At 46.4% G+C, this 19,646-nt stretch overlaps 1 protein-coding gene across 1 annotated transcript in view; it reads right to left on the bottom strand.

Moving 5' to 3' along the window:
• Positions 1–19,207, bottom strand: part of LOC142584329 (scoloptoxin SSD976-like) — a 201,168-nt gene extending 181,961 nt beyond the window's left edge. Inside the window, exon 1 of the mRNA XM_075694482.1 lies at positions 19,003–19,207. The gene's annotated coding sequence lies outside the window, so the exon portion shown is untranslated. The remainder of the gene's footprint in view (positions 1–19,002) is intronic.
• Positions 19,208–19,646: the final 439 nt, after the last annotated feature.

Genomic DNA, 19,646 nt, shown 5'->3' with positions numbered 1-19,646 from the left:
TTAGTGACAAAAATTGAAAACGACACGAGTGAAGCTGGTCACCAAGTAATCCTATTTTGAGCATTAGCAGACCATGGGCACTACAACGTAAAGCTATTCCAAACTTTACTATTTCAATTCTACAATCAGACGTGCGCGATTGGTTGATAATAAACTTATTGAATTATCCGGCACGTTTTTGGCGGCCCTCCGCGATTGGTCAAAAACTTTTTTCCACCACCCCCACTACGCCTTTCTGTCACGCGACGGCACGAAAGCTCCCCATCCGATATGACGTGTAAACGCTGATTATGCATGATTAGAGCGAACGGAATAAAAATAATTAATTCTGACTCGACGCCCTTGCGCCATTAGCACCCTGATATTGGTCAAAACTTTTCGGGCTGCACCCACTTCACCTGTCTGTCACACGACGTCAGAAAACCGCGAAAGCTCGCCGCGTCAAATTGAAGTGTATGCCGTAAAGGGTATTAATATGCCGAAAAAACTGAATGTTGTTCTGAACAGCCGGAGACTGCACTGTTCTGAAAGGAATAGAAGGCTGCCGCCAATCACCCATGCACTGGCTACTTGCACCTGACAGTTAGTATGGGTTATTTTGCGTGAATTAAAACTTTTTACGCGGTCGTATAACGTTATCCACCCCTTTCGGCAGGTTAACAACATAGCTCTGCCAAGTCTCCTCTGCTGAGGATACGGTTTTGCGGTATTCTTAACCTTCCGTTGCACGCCGCTGCAATTTTCGACCAGCGTCCGCAAGCAAAGTAGTGGAACGCGGGCCAATCGCAGACGCCGGCATCACCCACTTCACCCGGTATCTATATTGACTGCGCTGGTTCAGCCTAATCGAAACCATGACCACTTGAGCGTGCACCTCGCCTCTTGTCAGCTAATTAGATAAGAAAAACCGCTCAATGTTGGCAATGTTATTCGTTTTGAAAGCAAACAAAAGTGACCTTTTATGAACGAGGAGAGCGTTTGATTAAGTTGTTCAGGCAAGGCTGCGGGTCACCACCCTATAACATCGGGAGGTTGCAATAAAAACATTGCGATCGTTTTACGTTATGGGGCGAAAGGTACTGACAGAAAGAGGTAACAGCTAGAGTTCATTCGTGTCAACAATTCTGCAGCATGAAAGCACGTTGACACAAATATTCTAATCGTATTGTATAGTGCGGCAGGCGGAATAGTCACACAGACATAAGCTTTATTTTAATGTAGTTAGCATTGTTTGGGAGCTCCCCCCCCCCTCCCACTTGCGGCATGAATTTCGTATGCAGCCTCCATCATGCCAACTTGGGTCACTGGTAAGCATAGGTCGGCAAACTTGCTCACGAGTTGACTCACTCAGACTCAGACCGACCTTTGAGTCTAAGTGTGAATCAGCCCGACTGAGTAGAATCTTGGCGAGTCTGAGTCCGAGGGAACGCAGCTGGGCAGAGTTTTTGTGAGTTTGAGTATGAGTGACCCTAGCTCGGTAGGATTTTGATTAGTGTGTCTCTTAGTCAGCCCGACTGACTAAAATTTGTGTGAGTCTGAGCCCGAGAGCGCTCTTAAGAAAAAAGGTAATAATAATTTGTAAGTAAGACTGAGTGAGTTCCTTTCATTTTGCCGGTCTATGCTGGTATGTGCGATTGGGTATGGCACAGATTCAGTGACCCAAGCTGGTATGAAACCGGTTGCATGCTGACATCCTACCGATCTAAATTTGTTCGCTCCTGGGAGGAATGGAACCCGCGTCACACAGCTTCCTCGAGCGCAGCAGCCCGACGCTTTAACGAACCGGGACACGAGTGCGCGCGGCCAGCCAGTAGACCATTCTCAGCGTTCGCTCACATCGCCGCCTCACGCATCTCAGAGGACGGGTGCGGTCTTCGCGACGTCGCCTTTAAATAGTGCAGCGTGTCCAGAGAGAAGCGCGAGAGAGGAGTCCGGCTGCAGCAAACGGCTCATACGCACAGGCGTGTCACTGGCGCAGTCTTGGAGGCCACACAAAGACCTTCGCGCGGACTTCGCGGTGGTGCCACTAGATGGCGCAGCGTGTCCAGAGGAAAGGGCGATAGAGGAGCCCGGCCTTCCCACGTGTTTGCACCCCCCCTTTCATGCTATTTAATAAACACTCTGCACTTGTACTCATCACAACACTCTCTCTGTCTCGCTACCTCTATCATTATAATGATCGTATTAATCAACGCAGAAATCATCATCATCAATTACACAACTACAATAAGAAACACTTCTAATTGTATTAACGTCACCAATAACATGCAAATGACAATGCACCGCAAACATTTACAATGGAAGATGCTTGATGTAATAGATTCTTTTTTTTTTCGCTTCTCCGATTGTCAACCACCCTCCTATCAGTGCGAAAGAGAGAGACCGAGAAAGACAAAAAAGAAGTGGCAGGTGGTCAACGAAGGCGGATCCCGTTGTGGCTAACCCACACGTGGCGAAACGGAAAAAAAGGACAATGAGAGTTTGTGTGCGTGCACCCGAAGAAGAGTGTTCACTCATGTATACATATAATCACAAGTGCTCGTCTAGTCCAGTTGCTTTCAAGAAGCGCATCAGCGCTTTGATGGCCTTTTGCATACTGGAGCTCTTTCTTCCTCGAAAGATCCAAGGATCTTTACTTCCGAGAAAAATGTGTCGTATAAGCGACGGAGACTAGTGCGATTGGCCAGGACGAAATCGGTAGAAACAAAATTCAAAGTAAGGTAAAAACAAAAGTGTTCTGGAAATACCCTTATCTTGGAGATAACAACCCCATATTACATACATGTTCGATACCCTTGGTCCCTACCGTACTTCCTACGCACCACGGTTACCCACTACATGCTTCTCGCGCCTAGTGAGGCGTGCAGAATAGACATGTTGCCGGTAATAGGCCAATTTAGGTGTAAACAGATGAAGGCGACGGAGAAAAACACGATTGTTTGACGCCTTTGGTCCAGTTGCCATTATTTGTAAAGCTGGCTATGCTAGGTTGCGAATCGGTGAGGTCATGGCCAATTCTCCACCATGAGGTCCAGCGGACGGGACACACCAGTAAAGGCAAAGCATTTGGCGCAGGTCTTCGGTTGGTGTGGCTCAGCTCGTGGAAAAGGAATGTGATGGTGCGATGCTTGTACACGTTCCAATACTTGTGGACCGGTGGAGTCATTCAATAGCCACAAACATCACTGCCAAATAGTGTTGATCGATATTGCGTCGTTTTAGAAGAAACTTAATTTCGGGAGCGCGTATCTAAACGGATGCTGAAATCCTTTGGCTTATCTAAATCAGCTAATACAAACAAAGCTAAAATCTAGTGAGTATAGGTCGCAGATTTTTTATTTAGGGCGAGAATCTATAACATTTACAAAAATCGAATTACGTGTTCGATGATGGGTTTGAAGCCCAGGCCCCAGCTACGAGGCCACAATGACACTTTTTTTTCTTTATTACAAGGAAAACCAAGCATAGAAACAGCACAAACAGAAATTCAAAAAGACCACACCGTACATAAAATACCTAACTACCACGCAAGCACACATTCATTCAGTATCTCTCAAATCTTGCGGCTGCTCCTGAGAAGCATGCGACTTTTTACATGCAGACTGCAGACTCCCGGAAAAAGGATGGCTTTCAGGATGCCTTCTACACATCCTGCTCCGGCAGAGGCTATGAAGCCGAGGAGCACAATCATATCGAGTGGGAGGTTATTGAGGTTTCTAAGTGACAGATAACGAACTGTATACGGAGAGAAGTCTATGGTTTTCTTGAGCGTCCTCTGCAGTATGCCCCAAAAAAGACACAACGTCCCGACCACCGACAAAACAGTGATCAATTGTATTGTATAAGGACACATGCAGCGATTTCTCATCCGAGGTAGCGTTCTGACTACTCAGAACACTGCTTCGACAAATGTAACACTTGCTGGCGATTTTCTTCGAGACAGAATGAATGAATTGTTGACCCTTCGGCTCTTATTGAAATAAGTACGTTGATAAACGATGTTCATAATGCAGTGGCTGACGGGACAGGGACCATCGTCATGATTATTGCATCGTAGTGTCCTAAGCACCAAGCAGAATGATAAAAAAATAACGGACACTGATATAGCTTCACTGGCAGATGAAGCTTTTGGAAGGCAACTGAATAACGTAAATCTCGGCACCTCAGTCATTCATTGTTTGGATTCGGCGCATTCATGACTTGGGTGAAATTTCCCGGAGCCTTTGACCTTCTTGCTTTTATTAAAGCCTTTCAGTAGCTAAAATCGCCGTTGTTTATATTCTTGTCTTGTATACTACTTGGCACCTGCTCTGGATCTTCCTGCTTTTCTTATTATTTCTCATTGAGTGTATGGAGGGAAGTGAGGAAAAGAAAGCCGCGAGGAGACGGCTTTGAAACCTTGAATCAAGAAAGGAACACCAACTAGTCCAAATTTCATTTATTCAGATATTGCATCAGTTTGTTATATAACTACTACGCATGTCGGCCCACCTGAAGGGAAAATTCCGCGCTATGAGGAGTTGGTGATGTTTGACAAGTCATTGACTCTGCCACGTGACGTGGGCTATCTGGGATTGTGTACGCTTTAGGCGCTGTTGCAGACGATTGAGGCCCGGTATGATGCACGACAAATGGCGCTCAAAGGCACAGTAGTAAACGTTTTCGTTAAGCATGCGAATGCTGCTTTTCAGCTACTGGTGGCAAATATATATATTTAAAGTTCAAATGCTTCTGGTCAGACGCCTCAGTTGTGGTATCTGCAGACTGAGCTTTTGCTGCATGTCGGGAAACTTGCTTTTTAGTTCGCTAAGACCAGGTTAATGTTTATATTTCTGAACGTGGGCGGAATATACAGAAGCGTGCTCCTCACGTGGCCTGATCGTTATAAATGTGCAGATATGGACATGCTGGCTTCTAACATAACCACTCAAGCATCACTGATGAAAAATGTTATTTCATGTTGTGGTGGTGGTGGTGGTGGTGGTGGTGGTGGTGGTTGAATTGTAGCAACAGGCGGGTTTAGCCTGGCGAACAAGGCCGGCAATTGCTCCGCCCGAGCGTCTCGCACAATACTGCTGAAGGGCTTGACCATATGTCCATCAAACCAGTCTCTCTTAAGAATTCGATGAGGAGACGTGAAGTTTCTTTGCGGGCTATAACTGATCCCTCGGGAAATATAAGGTGTTGCAGGAGCGCATGCGGAAGGTCCTTGTTTTTCTGTTCACCGTGATATGAGTGCAAGAGGAGCGCAAGTCCAATCTACTAATGACCTTTACTTATCGGCTCACTGGTGACTATCTTTCATAACTGAGAATTTTAGTGACCTTCGGTGAGTGTTTACTAAAATTAATAACGTATTTTTCTTCGCTTACTTGACTATCAGTTAAAGCATTAGTTTCGCCTATGTTTCACATTCTTTAGAATTCATTCTGTATTCTAGATTTTCTGTGTTCCGTTGTTTGCAAGAAAGTACATCATGACATTTCAAGAGCCCCCTAAAAAAGACGTTTACATGGTAAAGAAGCGCAAATTTCAAAATGAGTACAAATTGCTATATATTAAGCAATACATTTTCTAGTGCGGTGGTCCGTGAAAATTTGTAAGAGGTTGTACATGTCATTGTTCGCCTATGTGAACGCTAAGCGCACCCTGATCATGCAGCTGCTCCTAAGTGCATGAAGTCATTCCATATAAGCCGCTTTCATCTTGCTGAGCTAAATGCATGCGCAGAAGCTAGGCTTCGCCGCGCCAGTAAGGCGTGTTTTCCACTCCACGCGGGCCACGGCATTTCACCCGCCTGCTTAGTGTGCTTTTAAGGCACCGCTGGCCATTTTACACATATTAATACATTAATGCACCAGCCGTCTCTTTAGTACTCAAAGCCACAACTAGCTAGACTCACGCGAACTTTTATAGCGCTAAGCGTAGTTTCACAAGATACTTCAATGTATCCCGTGTTAATTTGAAAGTTCGGACCTTTCGCGCAAAGCCTGCTATGCAGCTCGAAGTGAAGCGCCACGCATTATGAAAAGGGTGGATTCAATGTACTTACACTGTAGCAACGAGTCCTCCTACGGCAAGAGATGAAGCAAGAAACGGCTAATTGGAACACGAACGAAAGTGGGATGTAGCAATTTTTGTTGAATAAAGTGCGCATGGAATGACTCGAGCAAGTCATTCAATGTCGATGAAAACATCAACTTTCGTGAGGTTTCACCATTTTGCGTTGCGAGAGCAACGGTCAAGATATAGAGGCAACGGAGTGTATGCACATAAGACTTGACATTTAGTGCGGCTATTCCTTTTAACACCAGGCTGATAAAATGGGGCTTTGCGTCATAACTACTTACAGGCCTACATGGAAAATATATATTTTTCGTTTGGCCGGTTAACAGTAGTCGTTCCAGCAAGACGGGATGTGCATATGCATTTTCAACCCTGCCAAATCATTACAGAGAAGCGCCTATCATGAATTTTTTTTCGGAGCGAGCAAAGCTCATCGATTAATTTCAACGAAAACGAGGTGCCCAGTTCAAACGCCATCAATATAGTCTTACACCCTTTGGCCAAGGAACGTTTTAAACGTATGCCGCACCGGACGACGCTACCGCAGGTATTCCCGGAAGGGTATAGGGCACTTTCATTGCTTCTAGCATGGTTTTGTGTACGCTGGGCCGATAGGTCCGATTGTGTTATGTCAATCGCGGTGACCCCTTCTGATAGGACTGTCACTGTCATCAAGTTATCACTCTGCGATAGACGTACCTATTGTTTCTGAAATATCGTGATCATTTTCGTCCACTATACATATAGGAATACCCCTCGGAGCTGACCGGTGAATTCAGGTTCGACGGAGGACGATCACGCCCGTCACTGTATCGTTGCGATTTCAATCTTACTAGTTCTTTCGGCCACATTCGACGGCTCTGACATGTGCTACCATCCACAAAAAAAAAAAAAAAAAGCGGCGACGGTGACAAGGCAGCTCCTCTAGTGGCGCCACATTGTGAAGGATGCTGCAACCACAGCGAACCAAGAATAGTACACGTCCTCCCTTCTTTTTTTTTTCGTTGTTCGCACAAATGCGTCGGCAGCGAAGAAACCGTTAGCATCTGCGAAAGAGCTTCATTTGGGTCCTTCAACCAAGACGCCCACGCAACATAAGTACGTTTCCCGGCAACATCGCCCCAATTACTTGTATATGTGGCTTCACTAGAATGGAAAGCCATGCATCAAACTTTGTAGCTAACTGGAAATGTTAACAGTCAGTCAGTCAAGAACTTCAATGAGGTCCTGAGGAGTTTTAAGCCGTTAGAGATCCCATGCGGGGAGCTCCTCGGGCCGAAACCGTAGGCGACGCCCAAGTCGGGACGGGAACGTGGTGACGCTCCGCCAGTTCTTGGGCCCTCTGGACGGCCTTGAGCTGGAGTTTGAGGTCCGGGCTTTTGAGGGCTTCTTCCCATTCGGGCTCACTAGAGAGAGGGCCCTTTGGTAACGCGGTACATTGCCATAGCATGTGCGAGAGTGAGCAATAGAGTTCTTGGCAGTCTGGGCAATTTGCCGGGATGTCTGAGTTATAGTGACTCAGTAGGCCTCGTGAAGGATACGAGTCCGTTTGTAGCATTCGAAACGCGGCCGCCTGCGCGCGTTCGAGTTTGGAGTGCGGGAGCGGATATTTCATTCTGCCTTTTCGATAGTATGAGGTGATTTCGTGATAAGTGAGTAGCGGGTCATTAAACTGAATGTCCAGCCCCTCTGAGGCCGTAGGACCGTCGCGGCGGGCAAGTTCTCGCGCACGGTCGTGGGCCGTTTCATTGGGGTTTGGTTTCCGCGGGTGAATGTCTTTCCCCATGTGAGCGGGGAACCAGGAGAGGCGTCGTTTGCTCTCCATTGAGCTCGCTAGTAGTATGTGTGCCACTTCTTTACATACGTTGCCGCTTTCGTAGGCCCGAATTGCGGCACGCGAGTCCGTGAGGACATGAGTAAATGTGGGGTCTGCCATGGCGATGGCTACGGCTATCTGTTCTGCTTTAGCGCTGGTGGTCGTTTTAACCGATGCGGATGATCGTAAGGTTCCGTTACCGTCCACGACTGCTATCGCGAAAGTGGATGTGTTGCCGTACTGGGCCGCATCCACAAATGCGGTGGCTTCACGATCCGCGTCGGTGCGATCGAGAATCGCGCGGGCGCGGGCCCGGCGCCTGCCCACGTTGTGTTGTGGGTGGACGTTTCTAGGAAATGGTGAGACCTTGTAGTTGTCTCTAATTTCGCTCGGTAGGGTAATCGCATGCTCGAAATAGGGAGGTGGGGAGATATTAGCTTCGTTTAGGATTAGTCTACCGGCTTTGGACGAGGATAGGCGTAGTATTTGCGCCATAGTCTGAGCCTCGATCACTTCGTCGATGTTGTTGTGCATGCCTAGCTGGTCAACCTTTGATGTACTTGCTCTTCGTCGTGAACACACCCCGCATCTAGTACCTCGAGAGAGATGCGTTTGGGAAAACAATCTTTGCTTAATTGTTTGTTTATTAATTAATCTACTTAGGTTGTTACGCACAAAAGCCGAATTGAGGCTAATAGAGACGTCGTAGTTAGTTTCGACAACCTGGGTATCTTTAAGTTGCACTTAAATTTAAGTACAGAAACTTCTTTTTTTAATTCCAGACCCATCACACCCGCGATCACGACGTGTGGGTGAAACGAATCGAAAGTTCGTGAACGTTGCGTTGGGTCAAGATGGCTACGGGAGACGTCTCGTTAAATATGTCTGTGTATCCGCTGCTATCAATGCTGCGGTTGGTCCGTGATTCTGTAAACAGTGACAAAAAAACACGGGCAGGCGTAAAACAGATCTACATGCCAATTACACACTTGCGTCTGCTCTGTATATAGTTACATGTATGATTGGCGTGATTCCTGGCATCGCTTCTTTAATTTCGACAGGCACAATACCGATGCTGTTACCATGGCTGATTTATGAACAGTGAGCTATCTGATTTTTGCGCCAAAGTTCTGCATGGAAAACATTTGGTCGAAGTGTAGCCAGCCGTTAACGCTTAGCGTAATGTAGCCGTGCCGAGCCGCGCAATGTCAGGCACTAAATACGTCAGTAATACGCTCAGAGGGGTTTAGGTTGTTAAACAATTACCTTTTTGTAATACCGGGGTAAGCGCTCGCCCTGCTCAACGTTGCGGGATCCACGGGCAGACGCTTCGTTTGGCTTTTGAGGGCACGGCATTCGACGCTGTGCTGCGAGCAACCAACGCGCATAGCTTCGCGACTTCAGGCGTGCTGTATTACCAAGGTGAATATGCCTGGTAGCGAAGCTTCTACAGAAGCCCACACGTTCAAGACATGACGGTTCATTGGCGGTTCATGCGGCGTAGCGCCATCTTTTTGACGAGGGAACACAACCGGCGTAAGCAAAATTGATTTGACGCCATATCCCTTAGAAAGAAAAACAACAACAGTGATCTCATTTCTGTTCGTAAACTAGGCGCAAAGTTTGTTTTGATAGCCTGCTATTAGAGCGGTATTTTCGAATGCCCCGCAATTCAACTCAATGGGTATTTCGAGCTTTCAGCGCGGAAAGCCATACAGCAAAAGGTCTGCCGTACGTGTGTGGAATCACACGCCTGCAAGAGCATCGCTTCTTTGCAGGCCGACGAAGTAATTGGATGTAGAGTGCTGGTGGCATCGGCAGACGCCAAGCCCGTTGACCGTCGCAGCCGCACGAAAACAGCTAAAATAAGCGATTATATGGTGCCCGTAACTCGCTACCTTTCACTGAAGACATTGAAAAACGATGCATGAACCCACCTGAGCCACCAGAATGAAGACAATCGCTGACAAGCAAAACAGCACAACGTGGGAGGGGAACGTATTGTAACCGGTGAACTGTACAAGCCCGCCTTTATGCACACTTCAGGAGCTGCATTGCATTTTAAGTGATAGCGGCGTCAACGACCCCTTTTGCAGTAGGCTTTAAAAAAGAGGTATTTACTGTTAATGATAAAGTAAAATAGAGTTGTGTTTTCTTTCCTGGCCACGCATATATAAAATTCATCATGAATTTCAGTTTCTTTAAATGAATCGACCTATTTCACGCTTAAATTGGAAATCGCTTTTTTTCCAATGTTTCTTCCCTCCTCATATAGTCGTGCGTGAATCGCTGTTCCTATAACCACCCTTTCTGATGACGGTGAAAACTGGTTTTGAACCGCTTCTCGCCCAAAGCTTCGCGACCTATTTGGATAGACTTTCATATTACTGCTTATTTCCCTGGGACCGTTCCGTTTCTACCTTCTTTTATCGACATGGCACTCACGCTCTTACGAAAGCAGTGTTTATCCAATTTATGAAGCCACCGCAGCCTACCAATACACAGTAATGCTATGAATGCGCGAAGTTCTCTTGAATGGTTGAGAAACATTCCGTAAAACAGAGCTAACTACAGGACCACACAGAAGGTGTTACGTTCGACCTGCAGAGGGCAGGCGATCTTCGGGGAAGCGACAGTCCGCAACCCAACGGCGCCACCATGTCTACTGCGGCGACTCGCTTTCAAAAGACGACAACACGTCAGTCCCCAGCCCATAGGCGCCACCATGTCTGCTGCTGCGACTCACTTTGAAAGGACGACAATACGACTGTCCCCAGCCGATCGGCGCCACCATGTCTACTGCGGCGACTCGCTTTTTAAGGACGACAATACGACAGTTCCCAGCCCGTCAGCGCCGCCATGTCCAGGCGCTGTCGGCGGACCAAGTATTGTTAGTAGATTCGCCGTCACCGCCACGGTTTGTTTGAAGAGGTGGAACTCCTGGAAGAAGGTGTTTTGCGGCGTCATCTCATGGGTCTGAGAAATCGTCAGTCAATGGACAGACGCGGTGGCCACTGTCTGCGGGGTCAACTCTGGGACGAAAAGGCGTCTGCTCAGAGCAAGACCCGTGTCTGCGAGAACCCTCTCACCTCGGTGTGGTTAGTGAAACCTGTGCGGAAGTGAGTGTGTAAACCCTCCCCCTCAAAGGCGGGTCGGTTACGATGACTTTGGATGCTCCGAATTGGTCGACGGTTGAACGGCCGTTTTCCCTCACCTAGGGATCTGGGGAGGACAGAGTGTTTATAAGCAGCCGCGGCGCGGCTGCTGAAGGTGCATTAATTCTCTTTCAGTCATGCTAGACTGATGAACTGTAATGTTCTCATTTAGTTACTGTAAATAAATCCCATATTCCTCGTTCACGATGAGAACGAGTCTCTCAACAACGTCCTCAGCGTGGGTGAGCTGGGCGGCGGCATGGCCCAGCTACCATCTATTTCATGCCCGACCCCAATCATTACAAGGGGAATAACACAGGCGCGCGTATGGTGTTTGTCTTCCTGTGTTTCCTGTCTTTGCATTAAGCTTGCTTCTTCAAGCGAAGATATTTGACTTCACAAAAAGATAAGAGGCCACGAAAACGATGCCTTCTTCTGTTATTGTCATTTGGAGTTGCGGTACCCTGACGAATGCGCGAGCACCTTCCTTCACGCGAACTTCCAGGCTAGACGACAGTCGTACCGAGAGGAAGCTGTTCACAAGAACAAGCTAGACCTCTTTCGTCTTTCACACAGGACGTCGGCTAGGAGCGTGCTTACTACAACACTGTGCACAACTTTTCTTACAGTGCAAGCGCTTCTGAGTTGTTCGTTCTTAACTTTGGCCTCAACTTCAATACGGGACCAATATCGGACGCGAAAAGCTTGGGCTGCGCAATAGAAAATGCCGTGGCCCAGGTAGAGCCCAGGTACACCAACCCCCCGTACTAACAGTCCTGTGAATTATGTATCCAGCCTTGAGATATCCTGTTCAGGCAAAAGCCAAGCTTTACAAGAAACCCTAAATTAGTTTAAAGGATGGACACCTTACCCATAGCAAAACATCACTGTGAGCGAAATTCAATGATCGCTGGACGCTCTTTTGTGCAGGTTCGTCCAGGGACCGTTGTCGCTGCGTTTTACATTGCTTCCTTCTCTCAAGTCAAGGGCGTCTTCACGCTTCTGAACTTCGATGATGTGATAGCACCCTGGGCTTCGTAGCCAGGATTTCTGTCGCGAAAGCAGCATCCTATATGCATATCTTTTTTGTATAACCTTTTTCTTTTTCCATATGAATGCAAATATATAATTGAAAGTATATGAAATTACTGTTAAAAAAAATGGAAAACGTTTGTTGATTGTAAACGTTTCACGTACTTCCTATGAAAATTTTTATATGCTTTTTTTCTGCATTCTTATGATATGTGCAGTTGAACTCGTGTAAAGATAGTAATGTACAAGACATTGTAATTTTATACTGAGTGCTAAATTACACAAGCATTACAACCACTTTCCATATTATAACGAGAAAGCATGTACACGTACCTGGGTTAAAATGGTCTTATATGTGAACAACTTATACGCTATAATAATAATAATAATAATAATAATAATAATAATAATAATAATAATAATAATAATAATAATAATAATAATAATAATAATAATAATAATAATAACATCCTTTATTTCATGAAAATATTACAAATTCAAAAAGCGGTCAGACCGAGCCATGAAGGCTTGTCGGGCTGTACCCGGCAGTCAACGACAGATACTCAAAAACAAAAAAGCAAGGTTAGAAAGCTATAAACTGAAGCAAGCTATAAAACTAGACCAAACTACAACACAAAAGGAGGCTACAACACCAAACAAAAGTAGTAAAAAATTACCGACGATTACGTTACTTCCTAATGCGAAATTTGAGCGCAGCAAATAAGTTGTTTCACCTTTTCGATAGATTGAGGCAAAGAAATCGAGCAACACATGTATGCGCTATCACAGAATTTTTTTTTTATTTTTCACACGTATTCCTTTAACAAAGACTCCACTAACAGTTCTTGACAGTCATGAAGGAAGCTTTGTGGTCGGAGAAATAGACTGATATATGTTCGACTTGGTACACCAATGCTTGATTCTCAAAGACGAGATCTATACAAGTGCCTCGCGAGGTTGTCACAGCCGTGGGACGCGTTACGAGCGAGAGGAACGGGATGTTCTCCCGCATAAGTGTTAGGAAATTGCTGTTTGTCTTTATGTCAAGCCGCCACCGATCTGGCTCTCTGATTGCCACCGCACAGGGCGAACGGCAGCGGCAATTTCGGCTCGGGCGGTGCACATATACAGATCCGCCGCCACCGATCTGGCTCTCTGATTGCCACCGCACAGGGGTTGCATTGGAGGAGGAGCGAAGAAAGGAATTAAGTTCGAGCCGGCGCTTTGACAACCGGAGACTCGCAGGAAGAGGGGGGAGGGGGGCGGCGTGTACACCCAGCGGCAAACGATGGGGGCAGAAGCGCGCGCAGCAAGCGGACAACACGATAAAGGGAGGAGGGAAGAGATAGCAGCGACTGACTGATGCCGCTGACGCCGATAGTGAGTCAACCCCAGCTGCGGAGTTGGTTTCAGGGACAACGCCGCCGATTCCGACACAAACAATATGATACCCTCGCTTCCGCAGCGCTAAGAACCAGGTCTAGCCGTGGGAAGGTGGTCACGTATTCGTCGACGTGCCGGGGCCTACGTGAAATAACCGGCGCGTCGGCAACTGAAGAGCACCCTATCCGCCACACAAGAACAGGGGGGGGGGACCCTTTCCTCCTCTTTCTGCATGGCGGCGACGGTGTTCTATGCAGTCACGTTATCTTGACTCTCTAGCGGCGTCAGCGGCATCCAGCGGTATCAGTCGGTCGCTGCTAGCGCTGGGGGGATGAAAGGGGGGCGGAGCTGGTTACGAGGCCGACGACAACGCCGACGACGACGCGAAACCCAGGAACGGACGCCAAAGAGCTGGGCTCTAAAACAAATACGAGGTACGAGCAAAAGCAAGCTACAAAAGATATAAAGTGATACAAACAAGGATAAGCACCAGTCTAGACCAACCGCAAATAATCGGAACTATGACAAGGGTTCTAATGACAACTAAACAGAACAGTAATTGGTTTTGAGGTACAGTTTGAGTGTCCCTTTTGATGAGATAGAGTACAGTTCAGTGGGTAAAGAATTAAAAAACGTTAGGAACATAATATATTCTGGTACCAAAACGGGTGTAACACCATGGGGTAGTGAACCTATTATGCTGTCTAAGTGTTTTGACAGGAACCAAAGGAAAAAGAACATCACTCTTCCAAAAATGTTTTATCACCACAGTTTGAAAAAAATAATGCGTCAAATGAGGGCAACTGCAAAAAGGAAAACCGATTAGTATTAGGGGAACGGTCTCATTGTATGCAACATTTCGAAGAACAGAGTTCAGGATAGAATTCTATCTTGCGCGCCATGTAAATGAACAGTGATAAAATATGGTAATTTCGTATCTAAGATAGCTGTACACAAGTGCGTGAACAATGACTTTCCGGACAGAAGACGGGAACCGGTATTTAGAGCTATGCAGAAGACAAGATATTGTGCGAAGCTTTTCGCTATTACCTGTAAAATGACTGTTCCATGTCATATCAGAATCAAACATGATGCCTAAATATTTTACATTAGTTGACAACTCTAATGGTATGCATTTGCAGCTTACACAATTAGAGTCGTGAACAAAAAATGGCGCAAGATGATCAATTTCCTTATGGGGATTATGAGCGAAAACTAGTTTAGTCTTTCGTCTATTAATTTCAATTCCGTTACTTGTAAATCCCTTCATTACAGACGTGGCATCTGCTTGAAGGTTATAAACGCATGTATTAAATGATGCTTGAGTTGACAGAAGAACTTGTATTGATAAATCAGCCTCTCAACTGTCTGCCTGGGAGACCGGAACTTTGTGAAGTCCAAAAAATTTTTGCATTTTTTCCCGGTTCTCCCTTTTTCAGGCTCTGTATGTCGTGGTGAAAATAAAGCATGATGATGATGATGATTTATGATTTTTGTACCTAGTGCTTACTGAACGCCGACATTTGCCGGCAGGACGTCGTTAACCCTTTGTCAAATACCTCAACTTCCGCATCTCTAACACGCTAGGGGTGAATTAAAATTGTTCATTTGCAGTGGCTTAAAAAAATTCCAGACTACACCTTGGCCATCAAGGGACGGCGTAGATGAAGGCTTTAGTTCGATTCTGACCATCACGAGGCTCTGTCATGCGCGTCCAGTACATGATATACGTGGGCGTTTGCATTGCGGGGAAGCGCCTTGCCTGCGGAGCGCTCGCGAAGCCGGAACAGTTGCGCCAGCAATCCTGTGTGGTCCGAAGGACTTGCTCGCGGAGACGCTACCCTCGTATATTGCACTAGAACTAGCTCCGCCAGCACCCAGGCTCGGTTATTTAAAACTGGTCGGTTCAGCTTCCCCGCTTTGTACCCTAAGGGGCGAACTCGTTGGTGGGCAACCCTTCATCAACCAGTTCTGTCTGCAGTTTGGCGTAGAAAGAAACATGTCGCTTCACAAACTCTACACATGAGAGGCCTTCCAAACGTGTGTTTTGAATACTTAGTGTTCCATGATGGGCACGCAGCAATCAGGAAGGGAGATCTACGACTGCCAACTGCTTTTCTTTTTCTTTTTTGTTGATACATGGAGTTGATAAAAATTTGGTGACACAGCCTTGCCAACAACGTACAGGATGCTCAGGCGGAACAACTTCCGGCAGAGATTGCGAGGCTAAGCTCGCCTGCCGCACCACCACCTCCAGCTCCACCGTATTTACATTCCGCACATGTCGCGGCAGGGAATCCAAATCTGTGACCTGGAGCAGGCTCAGCAGCACAATGTCGTATAACAGAAGCACGGTTCGAAAGGGCTAAATCTATTATCCGTCTATAGTCTTTATTTGACGTAGGGTATTTCGCGGGCTATAGACCACACGTATAGCACGCAGGGCGTGTTTTTCCTTCGTTCGAAGGTCTGCAACCAGCATACATTTGGTTTCACTATACTGGTTTCTCCGCTACAAACTTCATTTGGCACGGTAAAATGTTGGGCATCCTTTCTTTTTCTTTTAAGGATGCCTACTATCTTGAAGAATTAAATCAAGTGTAGTTCGCACCACGCAACACTTTAACGTTTAAGCGTGCATAGACTACCTTCTATAGTCCAGAAAATACAATACATGCTTTGCGCAACGAAGGGGTGACTTATCAGTAGCTTAAGTTCATTTTATGGCGACGACGAGTGCGGGTGATTTTCTCAAAAGTCGTTGTAGCCTGGCTCTGCTAGCCCATACATGATTGCAACACGCCCTGTCTGCAAGGCGTGGTTTCAGGAACTGCAGTAATATTCAGCACCTTAATGGGGCATTCATGTTAGGATCGTTGATTTTGAGAAAAATAAATATACTCGTCGTGCTCATCCTCACATACCTCGTGCTGGAGTCTCATTTCTGCTTGTAGGGTTGAGTGTAAGCACTATATATGTATACAGTTTCTTGAACGCCACGCGGACAAGATTTACCTGGCTCTGTTAAGGTTATGCGACCTCTTAGTTCATGCGCCTTGCTCTTCAAAACAGAAGTGGGCTTTGAATTTATTGCCAAATTTTCTTTAAAAACGGTCATTCTCGGAAAGCTTCAGTGAAAGTTAGCTTCGCTATAATAAAACGCCGGAACGTTTCGTCGTCGTATAACCTGCGAATATCAATATTAGGCTGGTTTTCACTCGCTCTCTCTCTCTCGTTTGTAAACAGCGTTTCCAGTCTCCTCGCATACATTTTATTTTTATTTACTACTTTTTTTACACTATACATTGGAATCGTCTGACCGCTTCACTTTACCTACGCAGAATAACTTGTCAGCGGCCCTGTGCAAGCTGGCCAAAATCTCTGCCTTCCACTGAAACGTTTCTCTTTACCCGCCCAAGCCTGCATTTCTTGACGACGGCCTTTTTCTTCGGCTTTTCTTGCGGCCTTTTTCAAGCTGTCGGCTGGCGCGGATCCTGCGAGCAGTCTCCCCTTTAGCCACACTGCCGACCAATGTTCGGCTGTCAGCCGCGCGCTAGACAGTTTCTGTGTGGTCAGCAGTTTCTTTTTTTTCTGTGAATCCATGTCTCTCTCTCTTTTTCGGTTCTTGTAAGGCAAATATTTGAGACACACGTACTGCCCATTTATACTACAGCTACAGATGTTTCGTTAATGGCTGCGTTCTTTATGGAATGACACAATGAAATAACAAGCACGATATTAACATCCTCCCTCCAACGAGTATGCGCGATTCAACACTGCATTCGCTTAATAAGGCAACTACTTTTCTGAAAGTCTCCGTCTACGCGTTCACATTGACAGACATTGTGAATTATTTCTGGACATTGTTTTTAAAATTAATAGAGAGTGTACGCTCACGAGGCCATGCGTGCGGCGTTAACAAGCTCTCTGTTGAGGACGGCCTCCGATCGCATTTGCCATCGTGCTGGACTAAAATCATTAATGACGACGACCTTTGTCGTCTAAGACTAGTCGACGACGTCCTTGTGCAGTGACCCACATGTCCACCCTCCTGTACAAAGTATACCTGTGCAAAGCATGCTATCAATTTGCCGCATAAAAAGTTGAGCTTTCTTAGAAGAGGCATGATGCATTGGCTAGTGTAGGAGAACGAGGACAACGTGAAAGGGAATACTCATGCAATTTCTCCTCGTTTCCTAGGGCTAACAATATCGTGTCATTTACAGTATCAAATAATTCATTGTTCCCGGCTTAAAAGCAAACTGACATTTCCATTAAAGCCAACCCAAAGTAGAAGCCATCACGCGCACTAAAGTGCACTCATTTGCTATCTGAGCAAATAAATCTGAACATGAGCGATTCTCTATCGCTCATGTTTCTCACAACTCAGTGTAGTTCTATTTTCGTTGAGGCATAATTACTAAATAATTCTTTTAAAAATAATAATGCTGTTCTGGGGTTCGGTACGTCCGTTTGTATAGAGCAGACCCAGATCGTATAATGGATTCCGCGAAATCGCAGCACCGATAGCGCTTTGCTTCCTTCTCGCGTAAGTGAACCGTTGGTGACCATGGCTACGACTGTAGTTGCAACGATGCATACAGCGATGCATACAGCGATGCAAATATTGTGTGTCACGGAAGTGAATTAAGTAAATTGAGCAAACAGGGAGCGAATAAACCACACCTGCTCCTGTGACGAACCAACCAGCTCGCGTTCATTTCACCTAGTTAGCCTTCCTCCCCTCACGTCTACGTGCTGTTGTACGAGTGTGTGGGAAGGCTCACTAGCTTCAAGGTCACAGTCGCTCAATCAAACGGCGTAAGGTATGGTCTGCCGTGGGCGGCGACGGCACATCGGCACGCCCACGTTCGATGGCAGTTGATGAGCGTACGGTCAGGTAAGATACGCCGGTGTCTGACTCAAAGAGCAGTCGTAAATACTCGTCAGTGAACTACGCTCGCTCATTTAGGTGACATCACGATGTACGGAGGTAAACTTTTTCCCCATATCGGCGCCTCCCAAGAACTGCTTTTAAGCGCGGAGGCGCACACGGGTCAGGTGCAGCGCTGTTTTATGGGCGAAGCTCTACTGCATTGTTATACTCTATTCGATACGTAGCAGGAGACGCTATGCAAAAAGGAGAGAGACTTAATTCTCTCGCAGCTCTCCATCGTGACCGAAAAGCACAGTGCTTAATTATAAATTAAAGATATTACTATGCTTCATATGATAAAGTGTAACTTTAGATCTCATACCTTAGTCCCTAAATATATGACGACTTTATGACTTTCAAGGCGTGGCACACATGAATCTATTTACCAGCATATGAGAGACCGACGCGTTTCTGCGACAAGCGGGACCAGCGTACGGCTTGCACTCGCAGCCAAAGCACAAGACGTCAATATAGGAGAATATGATTGGTGTTGGGAAGGAGCCCGTCTGGAGCGGCCTCCAGACGAGTTCCTGGAGTCTGGTTAGCGATTTGTGTGCCGCGGGTGGGGCGGAGGAAGAGGGGTAGTAACGTCTAGTTCCTTCAAATTTACTCACCAGTGGAAGCTGTGCCGAGCCCCGGGGTCGGACTTCTTTCACATACTATGGGGCTGTCCAAGTGTAACTATTCTTAGTAGTCCACAGGGCTTGCAAATTGCCCCGACGCAGCAATGCGAGGCCACACTGCTCAGCTCCGATCCGGACGAGCAGGTCTGGGTCTCAGACTGGGCAGAGACAGCCGCCAGGGAGCAGGGACCCTAGCCCGACTAATGGCTGACGACTTCTGCAAATAAAAAAAAAAACACCCGCCAAATTGTTTCAAATAAACGTTTTGTCCATCCATCTCTAGGACATGGAATACTTGAAACACAAACGAGCACAAATAATACGCCATCTTACGTGTCATTGCGCCCACAGGTTGTGAACGAAATTGCTATATAGGAACGACATTCGTTGCTTCATAGCAGTAAGAGTCGCTGCACTTTCTAGGTGTGCAATGCGATGTGCTAAACGAAAGAAGGAACCGTAGGATTGTGCTGTAGTTGAGCTGCTGCTGCTGTAGTAGGGTTGTGCTGTAGGGTTGAATAGATGTGCCATATGGATAAACAGTTCATCGGAACATACATAGGTAGAACGCAACCCCTCGACGAAGTTCACCCTGCACTCAATGAGACTTAATTTATTTAAACAATTGCTGAATT

The sequence above is a fragment of the Dermacentor variabilis genome, chromosome 6 (assembly GCF_050947875.1).
Source record: "Dermacentor variabilis isolate Ectoservices chromosome 6, ASM5094787v1, whole genome shotgun sequence".
Classification (NCBI taxonomy): domain Eukaryota; kingdom Metazoa; phylum Arthropoda; class Arachnida; order Ixodida; family Ixodidae; genus Dermacentor; species Dermacentor variabilis.
This window is presented reverse-complemented; position numbering and strand designations above follow the sequence as displayed.